The sequence below is a fragment of the Rhinolophus sinicus genome, linkage group LG01 (assembly GCF_036562045.2).
Source record: "Rhinolophus sinicus isolate RSC01 linkage group LG01, ASM3656204v1, whole genome shotgun sequence".
Taxonomy (NCBI): domain Eukaryota; kingdom Metazoa; phylum Chordata; class Mammalia; order Chiroptera; family Rhinolophidae; genus Rhinolophus; species Rhinolophus sinicus.
The window spans coordinates 30,024,236-30,041,197 of NC_133751.1; the positions used below are offsets into that span (position 1 = coordinate 30,024,236).

Here is a 16,962-nt window from a genome sequence, read left to right on the forward strand (position 1 = left end):
GTGACACGGAATCTTGTCATGATGGAGGATGTTTTATGACACACTTTAAAATATACCTGTCCTCAACTGTAGCTCACACTCAACTGACGGCACCAAACAAGTTGAAACTTGTCACACACACTGTTACTAAGGTTTGATGTGCTCCTTCCTGTATTAAAGAACCCTGCCTTTCCGTTGAATGGCGCTGGGCAGCAGCATTCACCATAATTTTTTTATCACAATGGGAAGGCTCTGTGTCACGCATCACTTCTGGTACAGCAATTTCTGTCAAATAAAATCATTACGGTGTGTCCTCATCCATCTTATTCACTGGATCTGGCATCATGCGACTTCTGGCTCTTCCCCAAAGTCAAAATGACCATGAAAGGTAAACATTGGTTGCCAGAGGGAAGGCGGGATGTGGTGATGGATGGAAAAGGTGAAGGGGAATAGAGGTACAAACTTCCAGTTATAAAATAAATAAGTCACAGGGATGTAATGTACAACATAAGGAGAATAGTCAACAATATAACTTTGTATAGTGACCGATGGTTACTAGACTTATTGTGGTGACCACATCATAACAGGTAAATGCCAAATCACTTTGTTGTACACCTGAAACTAATATAATATTGTATGTCAATTATACTTCAATAAATAATACATTAGAAAAATAAAGTGCTTCTCTTATAGACAGGACAGACAAACAAACAAACAAACAAACAAACTACCAGAGAGAGGGAGGTTTCATGTCTCTAAGTGGACGTCAGATACAGCTTACTCTTTTCCCATCTATCTTTAAGAAAAATAGTTGATTGTCCCTTATCAGGGGCCTTTTGTTCCTTTCTTGCCTCACTAACTCCTTTCACATCCTGCAGGTAGGTAGGTAGGCTGGAAAAGGATTTTATTTGTAGTCTGTCAGCTCTACTTGTCAGCTGGAGAGATATATATGTTTGAGTATTAAGAGGGTTTGGGAGACTAACCCTAAGTGAAATAAGTCAGACAGAAAAAGCAGAGAACCATGATTTCACTGATATGTGGTATATAAACCAAAAACAACAAAAGAACAAGACAAACAAATGAGAAACAAAAACTCGTAGACACAGACAATAATTTAGTGGTTACCAGAGGGTAAGGGGGGCGCGGGGTGGGCGATGAGAGTAAGGGGATCAAATATATGGTGATGGAAGGAGAACTGACTCTGGGTGATGAACACACAATGGGATTTATAGATGATGTAATACAGAATTGTACACCTGAAATCTATGTAACTTTACTAACAATTGTCACCCCAATACACTTTAATTAAAAAAAAAAAGAGGGTTTGGGAAATAGAGTTATTAAGGGAGCAGCTGCTTTAGTTTACCAGGAGGTAGGAGGTTCGGGAAGAACACACAGATATTTTCCAGTTCATTAAAGTGAGCAAAAATCTCAACCTTTGGTCTCCTCGGCCTGGCTTTCCCGGCCTGTTTCCTAACACGCTAGGGTGGCCTTCACACGTGCGCTACCTCAACCCGCACAGGTGCAGCCTGGCAGCTGCTTCACAGCCCTGGGAAACTCAAGCGGATTGGCCTGTCATACAAACAGGTCTGAAGTCCTCAGGGCAGCTGAGAAAGCAAGAAGGCAAGAAAGAAAGCCTGGCATGATGAATCTTGGTTTTATGAGCTGACCTGGCTCTCTGTTTAGGCATTTCTTTGGGTACAATGGTTGTTGTCTCAATTTAAAGCAAAACTTAAGGATTTTCTTCTGTTATCATCATTGTTCTCATCCTTATTGTCCTTTAGGGCCTTGGCATAGCTGCTCTGTAGTGAATATCAGCTCGGAGCCAGCGTGCTCGTTATGCTTCACGTGGATTAGCTCATTTAATCCCCTAGCAACCTTCCCAAGGAAGGATCGACCCTGAGTTTCAAACCATAATCTCATCTAGATCAGAAAGGAAAACCATATAAGTTTTCCTACAGAGGCATAAGTTTGAAGTAGGGTAAAGCCATGAAGAGAAGTCATTTATAAACTTTTTTTCCTGGGAATGAGAGTATTTCATATCGCTCAACCCTAAAAGTTTGGTATTTAGTTTTCTAAATGGATTAGGGAAGCTTGAATTCACATAGAAGAGAAAAAAGTCAAATTATAATTACACTTTGTTGCTCTGAAAATTAGACTCTAAGGCCTTTCCATGTATTGCTGAATTTTTTATCTCAAGATCCACTTGAGATTAACAGGTCGGGTTCTATCCTGTCTACAGTTTATACATTCTGCACTGGGAAAATTAAGACCTAAACATTGTACTCAGATCTGTTTTTTTTCTGGTGAATCTTGATGTTATATTTTCTCATACAATTTCAAAACTATTTTAAATAGTTAAAAATAGCCTGATGTTGGCTACTTGTAAGCATTCACAAGATTACAGCAGTAGTAGACCTAAGAATATTTCAGAACTATTTAAAGGAGCTTTCTAATTGCCCACTTTAGCAGAGATTATAAATCAACAAAACACTTTCCAAATTCCTGTTGCATGCCAGGACTGTGGTAGGTATCAGGGGAATTCAGGTGAGCAGGCCCCGCTACGGCCGGCGCCTACCTTGGACAGCAACCAAGAGGATTTAATATTGGATGCACTGGAATGCATTTGTTTAAACACGTTTCATATGTTGTCAGGGAAGAACCCAGGTTTTTATTTGTGGCCACGTGATTAAAAACCAACCTACATATGGTCTGAATTAACTTTTTAATAAAAACCAGTGATGAATTGTGGGCCAGGGAGGATTAGGTGTGGTTCGAATATGAGGTGATGGCAGTAAAAGTTTGTTCATATGTATTTTCCTTTTGTCAGCAATCCTTCATGATTCCCCCATATCATGATCTAATTTGAGTGGAATTAATCTTAAACACCTGAAAATTATAGAATTAAAACATTTAGTTTTAAATACTATTTTTAGTTAGTTTAAGCCAGCTAGCATGATGACCCCTGCTGCACAAAAGCTGGCACAGAACGGATGAGGGGCAGGTGGCATTGCTGGTTCATGAGAACTGTTGTGGTGGTTTGTTTTTTGTCTGCTAATCATCTGTTAGGCCGCCTTCCACGGTCAGACAGGCTGTTTGTGAGAAGCTCAGGATCTGGGTGAAGCCATGAGCAGAGGTATAAGAAATCTAGATTTGAGTCCCAGCTCCCTCCTGGTTACCACCTGTGGCATATCAAAACGAGGCTTAAGCTCTCGGAGGATTGGTTTTCTCATCAGTAAAATGGATCTAATAGTACTTATAGGTTGTTGTGAAGATTAAATCCAAAGTACCTAGCACAATGCCTGAGACATTCCAGGCCAATGTTGGCAGGCTCTCCTCAACCCTAGGGATCCCCAGCGGGGAAATGGTGCTAGGACAGGCACGTTGTATTGTTCTACAGGTATATTTGTGCGTGCAGCGAATGACAGTAACTAGTTCTTATGTTGATTGCAGTTTGGAATATAATATTTCCATTATAAATCAGGTGTAAATTACTCTACATATATTTACTGAATACCTTCTATGCAGCAGGCTTTGTGGAAGATTAGAGACCTAAAGATGAATAAGGCTTAATTTTATTCAAACAATTCTCAGTGTATTGAGGAAAAGGGATGCAAAGTTAACTAACCAGAGTGCAATGTGATGACATAGTTTCCTCTCTGAATGGATACACCACTGTGGAGAACAGTCAGAACTCTGCCTGGTGGGGTGGGGGAGCGCAGGCCAGGCAGGGCTTCTCAGAGATGTCACTAAAGTGGCCGAGATATGATGGTGTTCAGAGAGAGAGAGAAGGGTGGGGTGGAAGGGCACTTTAAGCAGAGGAGATGGCCTAGGAGGACCTGGGGTTCTGGCCTGGGGACTCAGGAGTTTTCTGCTCTTGTACTGATCTCCACGCTCTCTAGTAAAGAGGTGTAGGCCTTTGAGCAAGTCATTTAACCTCATTTTCATACTTTGTAAAATACGGGGGCCACACTGAGTTGTTTTCAACTAGAATTTTGGTGTGTGTGATCCACATGCAGATAAGCTGAGTGAGTTGCTTAATGTCTTAGTCAGTTTGGGCTGCTGTAATAAGATACTACAGATTGGGCGGCTTACACAACAGATATTTAGTTCTGGAGGCAGGAAGTCCAAGATCGGGGGTCAGCAGATTTGGTGTCTGGTGAGGGCTCTGTTCCTGGTTTTCACAAGGCCACCTTCTTGCTATAGCCTCATATAACAGAGAGAAAGAGAAAGCTCTGGTCCCCTCTTCTTTTAAGGATACTAATTCTATCATAGGGGCTCCACCCTCACGACTTCTTCTAAAATGAATTACCTCCCAAACTCTTCACAAATGCCATCATATTGGCGATTAGGGCTTCAACATATGAATTTGGTGGGGACACAAACACCCAGTCCATAGCACTTAAAGTCACATGATTCCCTGTGGCAGGGTCAGCACGGCACTCTAGTGTCATCGTTGCATTCCACTCTCCTCCCTTATCTCGGGCCCTGTAGCATAGCACCTGCTTTGTACGTGCGTAATAGATGAGCTGATGGAGGTTGGACACCTTCTGTGCTTTCTGAATGAATTCCTTTAGTCAGCCAAGCTTTAGTTAACCGAGCCCTCTTGGTTATTACTATGTACAGTCCAAGCATTTTTAGATTCCTTTGACTGGTTGGTTTCCTTTTGACCTCACAGTGGAGTTTTATAAGTTTCATTTGTTACGGATTATGGAAGCCCTAAATAATGTTCTCTAAATCCAAACTGGTATTCCACTACTGTTCTTAAAGAGACATTAGCTCCACTGGAGGAGGAAGACACAAAAGCTTATTTCATCTTAAGAATCAGAGTTGTCTTGCCCTACAATCTAAAGCAGTATTTTCTAATATGTTAAATTATTTGAATTCTGCCTTGACATTTTTTCCTTTCTGAGTGTCACCCCTACTGTTATATTCTTAACAGTTTCATTAAATTGAGTTACTTCATTTTACTTAAATACATTTAAAAAATTTAATAACTGTGAACTCACAAGTTGATTTCATTATATCAGTCATTTTATTTGTTCATTATATATGTTCATTATATATTGTACATGTTCGTTATATATTTGTTTCATTATATTGTTTCCAATTCACTTTAAGGTAATTAACTATATTAAAAAAGTCATCCTTGTACCATCTAAAATCTTCTTGTATGTATGTACTGTGCTTTGGAAAACCTTACTTAAGACCATCTGTGTCTAGTGGTTGAATGGGGGAAGAAGAGAGGAACAAAAAAGACAAATAAAAATGATACTATTGAAAGTATGTAAGTTATATGGGTGATAAATGAGAGTGGAAACATGAGTTTATAAAAGACAAACAAATGAGTTCCCTTGACATCAGGCCTCTGTTACTGTCAAGGTAAAGTCGTGCATGTAAAGAAGGAAGTCTGACAGAATGACATTCTATTTTGGGCCTTAAATGTTTGCCCTTTCTTTTTATAATTTTTTTTTATTTTGCTTCATTGGGTAGCACTGGGGTCATAAGACCACAGGGATATAAATCTATGCTGTACATCTTGTCAAGAAGGCTGGTCTTTGTGCCAGAGAAAGGAGTGCTTGTCCTTGTTTCTGGAAGGCAAAACAAACTTGGAAGCAAATGAGATCAGGTTCAGATTGCCACGCCATGGGGCAGGACCCTTTGCCAGCAAAACAGGTTGGAGAGCTTGGTTCAAAGGGAAGGGGTGGGTAGGGCTGGCTTCACGGTCATGGGACCTGTGTGGCTGCGTAGGTGCCCACATGTACAAGGGCCTGTACTTGGTTTAATGCTCTGCTGTCATTCTCTTGAAGTTCGTAATAATTTTTGAAAAGGGGGCCCTGCATTTTCATTTTGCACTGCACTCTGCAAATGTAGCCAGCTCTTTGGGTGAGGTAGGGAGGTGTTTATAGAAAGCTTCATAGTTTAGCTTCATAGAATAGAAACGGAAGAGTAAAAACTGGAAATGATTTGTGCAAAGGAGGTTTCAGGTACGATTTGCTGAGTCCCCGCCGATAGACTGTAGCTCATAGGAGAAGGACGCCAGCACTGGATTCGAGGATTCCTTTCACCTTAAAACTCCTAAAATGGGGGGCTGCCTTCCTGCCTTCCTTTCATGGTTATAAGGGAGTAGAGGGAACGGCAAATTATACAAGGAAAACTTGGGTGATGTAATGAACTCACTCTTAAGAACTTGAAAAAATTATGCAATAAGATTATTTTCTTAATTAAATGGTAAAAGCAACCCATGGTGGGTAGAGCAGGGGCTGGCAAATGTAATACCCACCAAGACTGGCCTTAAGACAGCAGGGAGAGGCGGGCAGTGGGGTGGGTACCAGGGGAAGCATGGCCTGTGTAAAGGAGAAACTGGATTCTGTGTCAGCCTGTTATTGCCGTGTTATGTTCAGCTGTGTCACTGTCCAGTGTGGCTAAACCCTCCAGGCTTTTTTAGGAGCTGGAGATCTGGATTTTTTGACGGTGACATTTTCCAATTAAAACAAAAGTTACTGTGCGGACTAAATAAAACCTGTCTAATTGAATGCATTTTAGTCCTTAAGAAGATTTTTTTTTTTTTAAATACTGCCTAAAGGTAAACATGGGAAGTCACCACGTTAGTATTTTGGAGGAGGGAGCCATAGCAATGGACCTCATTTTAATATGTTTGCTGAGGCCGTCCCTATAAGGAGATGGAGTTAGGCAAGGGCGGCCAGTGGATGTTAGGGATACAGAAGGAGCTCCAGATTTTCTATATTGGGGGGCTTAGGGGCTAACAGGGAGATTGGTTTTGGGGGACCTGTTTTGGAGCTGTGTTTGCATAGTGAACTCACTGTTTTTACTTAGATTGTATGACGTAGATCAAAAAATTACCCAGCTTTATAATCCTTTTTTTCCTCTACTTCAGATAAAATTGAAAAGACAGCAACTACCCATCTCCAGGAATGAACAGAGGACTTTTAGGGCTGCTAGAGATTCAGGAAGAGTAAGAGCTTCTTATACCTCTGGACCAGTCTTTTGTTCACTCCTGTTACGGATTATCGTTCAAAGAAGATATTGTGAGATGGTCATATCAGGCTTCCTTAGTCTGATGCCATTAAAAATGCAATTTGCTTAATTATCTTTTCCCCTGATTGTGTGATCACCTTCTGAATATGACTTGACTTCCCAAGTGGATCTACCAGATGGAGGGACTGGGTAGGTTCTGCAGGTTAGAATATATGTGTTTCCGTGACTACTTACTGCTAATTATAATTTAACAAATTGACATTCTTGTGCACTTATGACTGGTCACTGGGACTCTGCCAGTGAAATTTGGAATCTCTTTGGTGTGCTGACAAACTCAGCTTTGAACCTGCACACCTCAGGGCCAGACCTATACTATGGCAAATTTGCCAAATTAATGACTGTCATGTTGGGAGGCCCTTCGGGAGGCCTTTCCCTAAGTGACATCAAAAATATCCCTTGAATGTATGCATCTTTCCTATTTGAATTTCTTTAGTAATAGAGATGAGATATATAGTGCATAAAAAACACGGGGTGTAGAGGGATAGCCCCATGGAGGTATCAATGGGACTTCAGATAAGCTTGGGAAATGCTGGCCTTAAGTGAAGGTAAATTAATTTCTTTTTTATTTTTTAATAATTGTTTTATTGTTCAATTACAGTTGACATACAATATTATATTAGTTTCAGGTGTACAACACAGTGATTAGACATTTATATAACTTAAAAAGTGATCACCCTGATAAATCTAGCACCCATCTGACACCACACATAGTTATTACAATGTTGTTGACTATATTCCTTGTGCTGTACTTTACATCCCCATGACTGTTTTGTAACTACCCATTTGCTCTTCTTAATCCTTTCCCCTTTTTCACTCACCCCCAAACCCCCTCCCAGGGGGCAACCATCAAAATGTTCTCTGTATCTATGAGTTTGTTTCTGTTTTGTTTGTTAATTTTGTTCTTAGATTCCACATATAAGCGAAATCACATTGCATCTGTCTCTCTCTGTCTGACACTCCACTCAGCGCAACACCCTCCAGGTCCATCCATGCCACCTCAGATGGCGAGAACCCATTCTCTTCCATGGCCCAGCAATATTCCAGTGTATATATGTACCACCTCCTCTTTATCCATTCATGCATCCACAGACACCCAGGCTGCCTCCACATCTTGGCCATTGTAAACAATGCTGCAATGCACATATGGATGCACACGTTCCCTTAAAGTATAGTTTTGCGTTTCTTTGGATAAAGACCCAGAAGTGGGATTACTGGGTCCTTCTTTGTCTCTTGTTATAGCCTTTGTTATAAATTCTATTTTGTCTGGTGTAAGAACTGCTACCCCAGCTTTTTTTTTTTTTTCATTTCCGTTTTCATGAGCTATCTTTTTCCATCCCTTCACTTTCCACCTATGTATGTCTTTTGATCTGAAGTAAGTCCCTTGTAAGCAGCATATGTAAGGGTCTTGTTTTCTTATCTATTCAGCCACCCTATCTTTTGATTGAAGCATTTAATCCATTTACATTTAAAGCAATTGTCCATAGATATGTAGTTATTGCCCTCTTATTATTCATATTTTTGACCTTTTTTTCTTCTTCTTTTTAAAGAAGTCTCTCTAACATTTCTTATAATACTGCGATGGTGTTGATGAACTCCTTTAGTTTTTTCTAGTCTGGGAAGCTCCTTATCTGTTCTTCAGTTCTAAATGATAGCTTTGCTGGCTAGAGTACTCTTAGTTGTAGGTCCTTGCTTTTCATCACTGAATATTTCCTGCCAGTGCCTTTGGCCTGCAAAGTTTCTTTTGAGAAATCAGCTGACAATGTTATGGGAGCTCGCTTATAGGTAACTATTATAACAGCTTTTTTTCTTGCCACTTTTAAGATTATCTGTTTGTCTTTAACCTTTGGCATTTTAATTGTGATGAGTCTTGGTGTGGGCCTGTTTGGGAGACTCTCTGTATTTCTTGGGCTTGTATATCTATTTCCTTTACGAGGTTAGGGAAGTTTTCTGTCATTATTCAAATAGGTTTTCAATTCCTTGCTTTCTCGCTTCTCCTTCTGGTACCCCTATGATCTGAATGTTGGTATGCTTGATTTTGTCCCAGAGGCTCCTTAAACTCTCCTCATTTTTTAAATTTTTTGATTCTTTTTTCTTTTTGCTGTTCCTATTAGGTATTCTCTACTACATTCTCTTCCAAATTGCTGATTCGATCCTCTGCTTCAGCTAATCCACTGTTGATTCCCTCTAATGTATTCTTCATTTCAGTCATTGTTTTCTTCATTTCTGACTGATTCTTTTTAATATTTTCTATCTCCACTTTTATGTTTCCTATCTCTTTGTTGAAATTCTCACTGAGATCATTGAGCATCTTTAAAACCAGTGTTTTGAACTCTGTATTTGGTAGATTGCTTGTCTCCATTTTCTTTAGTTCTTTTTTTGGAGCTTTGTTCTGTTCTTTCATTTGGGACATGTTTCTTTGTCTCTCCATTTTAGCTGCCTTCCCTTGTTTGTTTCTATGTATTAGGTAGGGCTGCTATGCCTCCTGGTCTTAGTAGAGTGGCCTTATATAGTAGGTGTGCTGTGGGGCCCAGTGACACAGTCTCTCTGGTCACCTGAGCTGGGTGCTCCAGGTGTGTCCCTTGTTTAGGTTGTGTGTGCCCTCCTTTTGTTGAGCCTTGGTTGCTGTTTGCACAGGGAAGGATTGACCCTTGGGCTGAGAGGACTGGCTGTGACTACAGTGGAGGGGCTGTTATGCAGGGGCTGACCCTACAGAGTAGGATTCACTTGAGCAGGGCTCTGGTGCCTGCCCAGGCTGCCCTTTGTGTGTGTCACCTGGGGAGGGAGCTGGGTGGTGCTCTGGCTTGGTCTGAAGCTGGCCATGTGCCTGGGGCCCCACCACAGGCCAAGTTTAGCTGCAGCCTGTGCCCTTCCCAGTCCACTTTGTATGAGCCACAAAGCAATCTGCAGATAGCAGCCACCCACACCGAGCTTGGAGGTGCCTGGGAGAGGCCAAGCTGCAAACCAAAGCTGGGTGTTGCTAGTGCTGGGCTTGGGGCTGCTTAGCAATTGTTGGCCAGATGTTGAGCAGATCTGCTTTTGGGCATGTTGAGGGCCAGATACTGCTTTTGGGTTTCGTGAACCTTTGAGAAATGTTAGGAAGTCTGCAAAATGAGCCAAGACATGCCATTTGTATGGAAAAGCCAGGGGAAGTGGCTTGGGTGGGTCCAAAAGTTGGGTGGGGCACGGTCTCAGGGAATTACCAGGGCGGGATGAAGAGTGTTAGGCCAGGTTGATGGAGACTCAGAGATGGTGGCCGTGTATGTCTGCATGTAGAGATCAGAGAGGGCTAACGAAGAAATAATGGATTCTGCCAGCACTTCTGTCTGGGAGAAAGCTGTCCCTCCAGCCCTCACCTTAAGCCAGACAATTCAGTCCTCACTGTATGTCACTGGCGCTTTTGGAGCTGCTGCCCAAAGTGTGGGAGTTCAGAACAAGTGAATCTGTCATCAAGTAAGTCTGTGTGCGGGCTCTTTAAGAGAATTGCCTGGGATTCCAGCAGACCTCTGTCTCACTCAGCCACAATCTCCACTGGTTTTCACAGCCAGAAGTTGTGGAGACTTCTCTTCTTGGCACTGGAACCCTAGGCTGGGGAGCCTGGTGTGGGACTGGGACCCCTTGCTCCACTGGGGGGCCTCTTCAGCTGAGATATCCCTCCTGATCTTTACATGCCACGTGTGAGTGTGGGACCAGCCTGTTCCATGTCTCCGCCCCTTTTACCAGACTTGAAGTCACTTCTTCTGTGTGTCCTTAGTTGTATGCGTTCAGGTGATTCAGAATAATGGTTGTTCTGTAGTTTAATTGTAATTTTGATGTTAGAGGAGGCAAGCACAGCATTTATCTACTCTGCCATCTCGACTGGAAATTGATTAATTTCTTCTTAAGAGGACTTTTTCCCAGAATATTTCATCTTTTAATGAGTGATTTCCAGTAGGAAAACATGGTTAAGTAGTGCTTTCCAACTTCATTTGCTAATAGTACCTTTAAATATTTCTTTTGGCGATGCCTTTGGAAAACACCATGCAATACTTGCAAAACATGGGCTTAAGAATGCACTGAAATTGAGGTATTTCTAGAATTTTCCTGGGAGAGAGTTGTATGTCAGTTTGGGCAATTTTTGTTGAATCCCAGTTTGCATTGGGTTGCCTAAGATCTAACCAAGAGTCCTGGAACCTACAGGAAAACCTGGTATGACCATTTGTGTACTAAATATTTGAATCTGGAATTTTCCCAGCATGGACCCGGGCAGAAATGGAATTTGGCAATCTGGTCTTGGAAATTTGGATCTACGTATTGTAGGTTACCCTGGAATTCTCAAAGTCCAAGACTTTATCTGTTTTTCTCCTGGTAGCTCACTTCCTAAAAGGGAACTTGGGAGATTGCTTATTAAGACCTATCCCAGAACTCAGCCGTATTCTCACAGGTAGGACTCAGTGAGCACAGTGGTTAATTATCTTTATGGGGATTATTTTCAGAGGATCAGAGATCAGATTACAGAGTAATATGGTTTTATAGACATCGTTTTTGATTCTAGGATAAGGAAAATGAATGCAGAACTCAATTCCAAATACAAAATGGTGATTTCAGGTACAACTCAATTGTGTATTCTTAGTGTATAGGGACGACATTGAGAGGAAAATTGATTAGTATTTTTCAAACAGCAGGAAAATTATTTCCTGTCCAAACATTGATTAGTCTTTGAAGAGCCTTTTTTTTATAATTCTTTTCTTCCATAGACTGCAGGGTGCAGCACAGTCATATTTTATATGGAATCAAGCAGAGAGACCTACTTGCTGCGATTAAACTTATTGCTGCTTCTTTCAGCAGGTGCAAATAGCTTTGTCTGCAGTAGTTACACTTTCCTGGCTTGATGACACATCAGGAATTCTTTAGTTTTATTTTGATTAAAGGGATTAAAGAAGCTATTGTCTTATATTATGAAATGTGGAAACAATGAAATATTGAAATTTTCTGATGATATGTATACCTCCCTTTGGCTTATAAATAGCAATTTGCTTAGCATCCTTGCATGAGTGCTTTAAAATCCTATTAGCTGAAGTTCATGTAACGTTAGTTTGTTCCTGGTTAGATGTTATGTAAAGTATAGGGAATAATGTAGTCCTTTCCTTCAAGGAACTTAAGATCTCTTTGAGGGGCTGAGACAGAGAAATAAGATAAATAACTATTTATGATGAGTCTCCAATAAACTGTTTAGAATATTAGATAACTGGTATAGGATTTCAGAGGGGTAGAGATTTTTTATGTAACCTGAGGTAGTTGGGGGTCTGGAACTTGAGCTGGTACCTGGAGATGGGAAGGATTTAGCTATGTGGAGAAGGTTAGGAGGGATGCTTGTGGCATTACCAAAGGTGGCTGGTTGGAATGTGCCTGCCTTTCAGCAGTGAATAGACCTGTTTGGCTCTAGTAGAGAACTCATGAAGGAGAACAATGGGAAATAAACCTGGAGAGGTAGGTCAAATTCAAATCGGAAAGGGCTTTGAATGCAAGGCAAAGGAATTTGGACTTTATTCTGCAGAACAATGGATAAACAGTGAAGCTTCTTGGACAAAAATAAGTAGAAAATGCAAGAAATGGCTTTGTGGTTAGAGCAGAAGTGGCACATGGCTCTGAACTTTGGTGCCTTATGGGGCAAGACTGGTGAGTAGATCTGTGAGCAAGCTGTCTGCACTTCTGATAGGCTGTGGGCTGGGTTAGCTGCTTCATTTTCATTCTTCCCTTCATGTTCCCACTTCTCTTTTAAGGCTTGTATAAAACCTGTTTTTCAGTCTTAAAATACATTAATTCAAATTTGACCTTCCTTACTGCATGATGGTTTGGATACCCAAAGCTATTTTCAGTTGTTCCAGATTGTCACAAGAGTTTGATGTCCAGGTGCCAACTGGAAGGGCCAAACCTGGCCTGTGGAGGATTGTTTTTAAAATCCAATTCTAAATTAAGCACTTTGGGACAGAAAAATGAGATGTGGCCTACTTTTAACTCACCATTTAACTAAAAGTATATGTGTTTTACTTCTCTGCCTAAATATTTGTCTGGCCTTTTCAGACTTAAAAGGCATATAACTTCAAGCCAAGAATATTTAGCTGCTTCTTTACTCCTTTTTTTCCAGAGTAGTTTTCGGCTTCTATTGTGCTTAAAAAGTTATAAAGGAATTTCTCCAAATATTAGGTAATATAAGTAATTCTTACCTTTTTTTCATTCTTGACCCTCTTCTTCCGTATTTCAGAAATTATTTAAATGGAATTTAATTTTTTCAAGGTGTGAGTCATTGATAGAAGACTTTTAAGCATCTAAAATTAATGTTTAATTTTAGATCTAGATCTAAATCACAGTGTCAATATTAGCAGCAGGAGCATAGGGCGTAGATTATAGTATAAGTTCTGGAGCCAGAAAAACCTGATTTCAGATCCTCCCTCTGAGTGTATTACTGTGACTGTGTTATTTTTCGAGTTCCATGGGTAGAATTTACAGCAGGTTCGTTTCTGTCTATATAAGTGGAATTTATTCCAAGATGCACAATGACAGAGTATGGATAAAAATAGACACAAATAGACACAAATAGACCTTTCAGGGTGTCTCAGCTTTGAGACTTTGTGAGACCTGCTGAGATACAGAGTAGGGGAAGTGGAGAGAGACTCTTGGCAAAAAGGAGGGTTAAGGGTATGTCTTCACAGATTCCAGACCCTTATCTTCTCTGAACCTCACCTTCTTCGTTGTTAAAATGGAGACTAATACTTAACCATACAGGATTGTGATGAAGACAAAAATAGATAATTTAGCACAATGCTAGGCCCATACTAAGCACACAGTAAAAGAGTAGCTGTTATTATTGTTGGTAGTGGAATTTGGCTGTGTTTAATTTAATTTAATTATTTTTTTTCCAGCTCTGTCATTCTTTTCCCTTTGTTTTCTTTACTTTCCTACTAACCTAGAGGATGTGGATGTGTTCCAAGCCTAGGATCTTGAGCTGGGAGAAAGGAAAAAACAAACAAAATCCCTTGGGGATCAGAGTAATTAGTCCTTTAAGGTGATAAGAAACTACCATGTGAACCTTACACTTCCATCCCATTGGCTAAAACTTAGTCATATGGCCATACCTTGCTGCAGTGGAGGCTGGGAAATGTAGTTTCCTCACTGGGTGGCCATTACTATGGAAGAGATGAAGCTCAGATTTTGATGAATAATAAACAGTGTCTGCCAAGGCATTCAGTATGCTCCTGTGACTTAGGCTAGTGTCCCCATGGAAACAAAACCAATTAGGGTGTTTTTCTCATGGACAGATAACCATCTTAAATATTCTATAAATGTGTTTGCATTCTGTCTAGTATTACATTATTCCTTTTTATAGTAGTGAGGTCTTAAAATTTGGAATCTGATCTTGTCAATAGTCTCACCTCACAGCCTCAACTGACATATACTTTGTGCCAGTTATTGCTTTGCAGTCACAGGTAGCTGTATTGGTCATCATCTCTAAATTCTGAGGGTCCCACTCAGTAAAATATACACCACGATCACAGTTACAACAAATATAAAAAAACAATGATTGCATATCTGAAAATATTTTTTGTGTACCCAAAACTGTTATTGTAAAACTCGTCTGTTTTTCATCATCTATTTGGGTCTTTAAACTGTATTTAAAATTTCTTAAAATTTGGAGATAATTGTAGATTTAAGAAATATTTAAGAACTAATGCAGAGGTATCCCACATACCCTTTACCAATTTTTTCCCAATAGTAGCATCTTGCATAACTATACTACAGTAGCACTACTGCAATCCACAGTGCTTATTCAGAGTTCGCCAGTTTTACATGCACTCATTTGTGAGCGTGTGTGTGTATGTGTGTGTAGTTCTGTTCAATTTTATCACATGTGTAGACCAGTTCCATCAACACAAGACTCCTGTGTGTTACCCTTTTGAGCTCCCTCCCCTGCTCCCCAATCCTGGGAACCACTAATTGTTCTCTCTCGGTCATTTCAAGAATAGGAATCATGGAGTATGTTGCCTTTTTTTGGGAGGTAAACATGCAGGGCCTAAGAACCACTGTTTAAATCTTAGTCATTTATCACAGGGAGAAGGGCAAAGAACAGCTAATCCCCTGGGCTTTAGATACCTTCCCTACTTCACAGATATGTTTATGGAAATACATAAATCTCATATGTATGATTTTTTAAAAATTTATTGTAGATTTTAAGATAATCATGTGTGTAAGCTTTTGAGATTGCCTTTTATAACTCAGCACAAAATATATCCAAGTGGTTGTGTGTATCAGTAGTTCATTCCTTCTTATGCCTTCTTATGTAGAATAATATTCCACGTGACGGACACACTATGGTTTGTTTAACCATTCACCCCTCAGAAGGACATTTGGATTGTTTTCAGTTTTTGGCTAATACATATAAAGCTGCTTTGAACATTTGTATACAGCTTTTTGTGTGAACATAAGTTTTCTTTTCTGTAGGATAAATGCCCAAGAGTGTGCTAGGTCATATGTGAAACTCATGTTTAGTTTAATAAGAAACTACCAGGCTCTTTTCCACAGTGGTTGTAGCATTTTACATTTCTACAAAGTATGAGTGATCCAGTTTCTCTGCGTTCGTTGAGTCCTCTCCAGAATTAGTGGTATCACTATCTTTTTTTTACTTTAGCTATTTGATAAGTGTATAGTGATATCTCATTGTGATTTTAATTAGAATTTCCCTAATGGAAATATATATCCAGTATGCACATGAAGAGAATATGGCATATCTTTTTTGGAGAAATATCTTTTTGAATTCTTAGCCCATTTTAAAGTTGAGTGATTTATCTTTTTATTGTTGACTTGTCAGAGTTCCTTATATATTCTGGATATAAATTTCTTAGCAAAGACTTACATATTATGATTTGCAAATATTTTCTACCATTCTTTGGGTTGTCTTCACTTTCTTGATATTATCATTTGCAACACAAAGGTTTTTGAATTCCAATAAAGTCAACTTTTTTTTCCTGCTCTCTTATTTATTTTTAATGTTGTATCTAAGAATCCATTGCCTGCTGGAAGCTCACAAATTTACTTCAGTGTTTTCTTTTAAGGGTTTTATGGTTATAACTCTATGGTTATAACATTTAGGTTTGTGGCCCATTTGGATTAACTTTTGTGGATGGTGTAAATATTGCTTATGCTTTAAATTTATTTTCAGGTTTATTGAAATGTAAACATATAACACTGTGGAAGTTCGAGGTGTGCAATATGATGATTTGATACACATATACGTTGTGAAATGATTACCACAATGAGGTTAGTTAACACCTCTATCACCTCACATATGAGTCTGACAATTAAGTTTGTAAACTTGCTGCTATGCACTTACATTGGCAGCACTGTACAAACAGCTGGGTAAGGTTTCATAGCCTTGGTATATCAGTGTCTCACAGCTGTGTTCCTGTTGACATGTGGCTGTGTCTTCCTCAGTGGCATTCATTATTGTTGTTGTGTGTTTTTGTGTGCCGTTGCGAGAATGTCTGAGCTTGAATTAGAGCAATGAACAAACATTACATTTCTTGTTAAACTTGGCAAGAACAGAAGTGAAATCAGGGACATGTAAGTCCAAGTTTATGGGGATAATGCCATGAAGGAAACGGCAGTGTACAAATGGATTAAACGTTGTTCTGAGGGAGAGAATGCTTCACTGATGAAGAGAGGTCAGGGCAGTCAGTAATGAGCAGAACTGACGAAAACATTGCAAAAATTTGTCAAATTGTAGATCAAAATCGTCAGCTGACTGTGAGAAGCATAGCAGACCAAGTAAACATAGATAGAAAGTTAGGAAAATCTTAACTGAAAATCTTGGCTTGAGAATGGTGTGTGCAAAAATGGTCCTGAAGGAGCTTGTGCATCATGACAATGCACCGATTCTCACAGCACTGTCTG

The 16,962-nt window shown here is 39.9% G+C and overlaps 1 protein-coding gene across 2 annotated transcripts in view; it reads left to right on the forward strand.

Moving 5' to 3' along the window:
* The window catches only part of PPM1L (protein phosphatase, Mg2+/Mn2+ dependent 1L), a 254,990-nt gene that overhangs the window by 62,912 nt on the left and 175,116 nt on the right, over positions 1-16,962 (forward strand). Inside the window, exon 1 of one of the 2 annotated variants that reach the window (XM_074327260.1) lies at positions 9,964-10,488. The exons of the other annotated variant lie outside the window; for it this stretch is intronic. The gene's annotated coding sequence lies outside the window, so the exon portion shown is untranslated. Of the gene's footprint in view, positions 1-9,963; positions 10,489-16,962 lie in introns of those variants that run through there. 2 annotated transcript variants of the gene reach the window in all.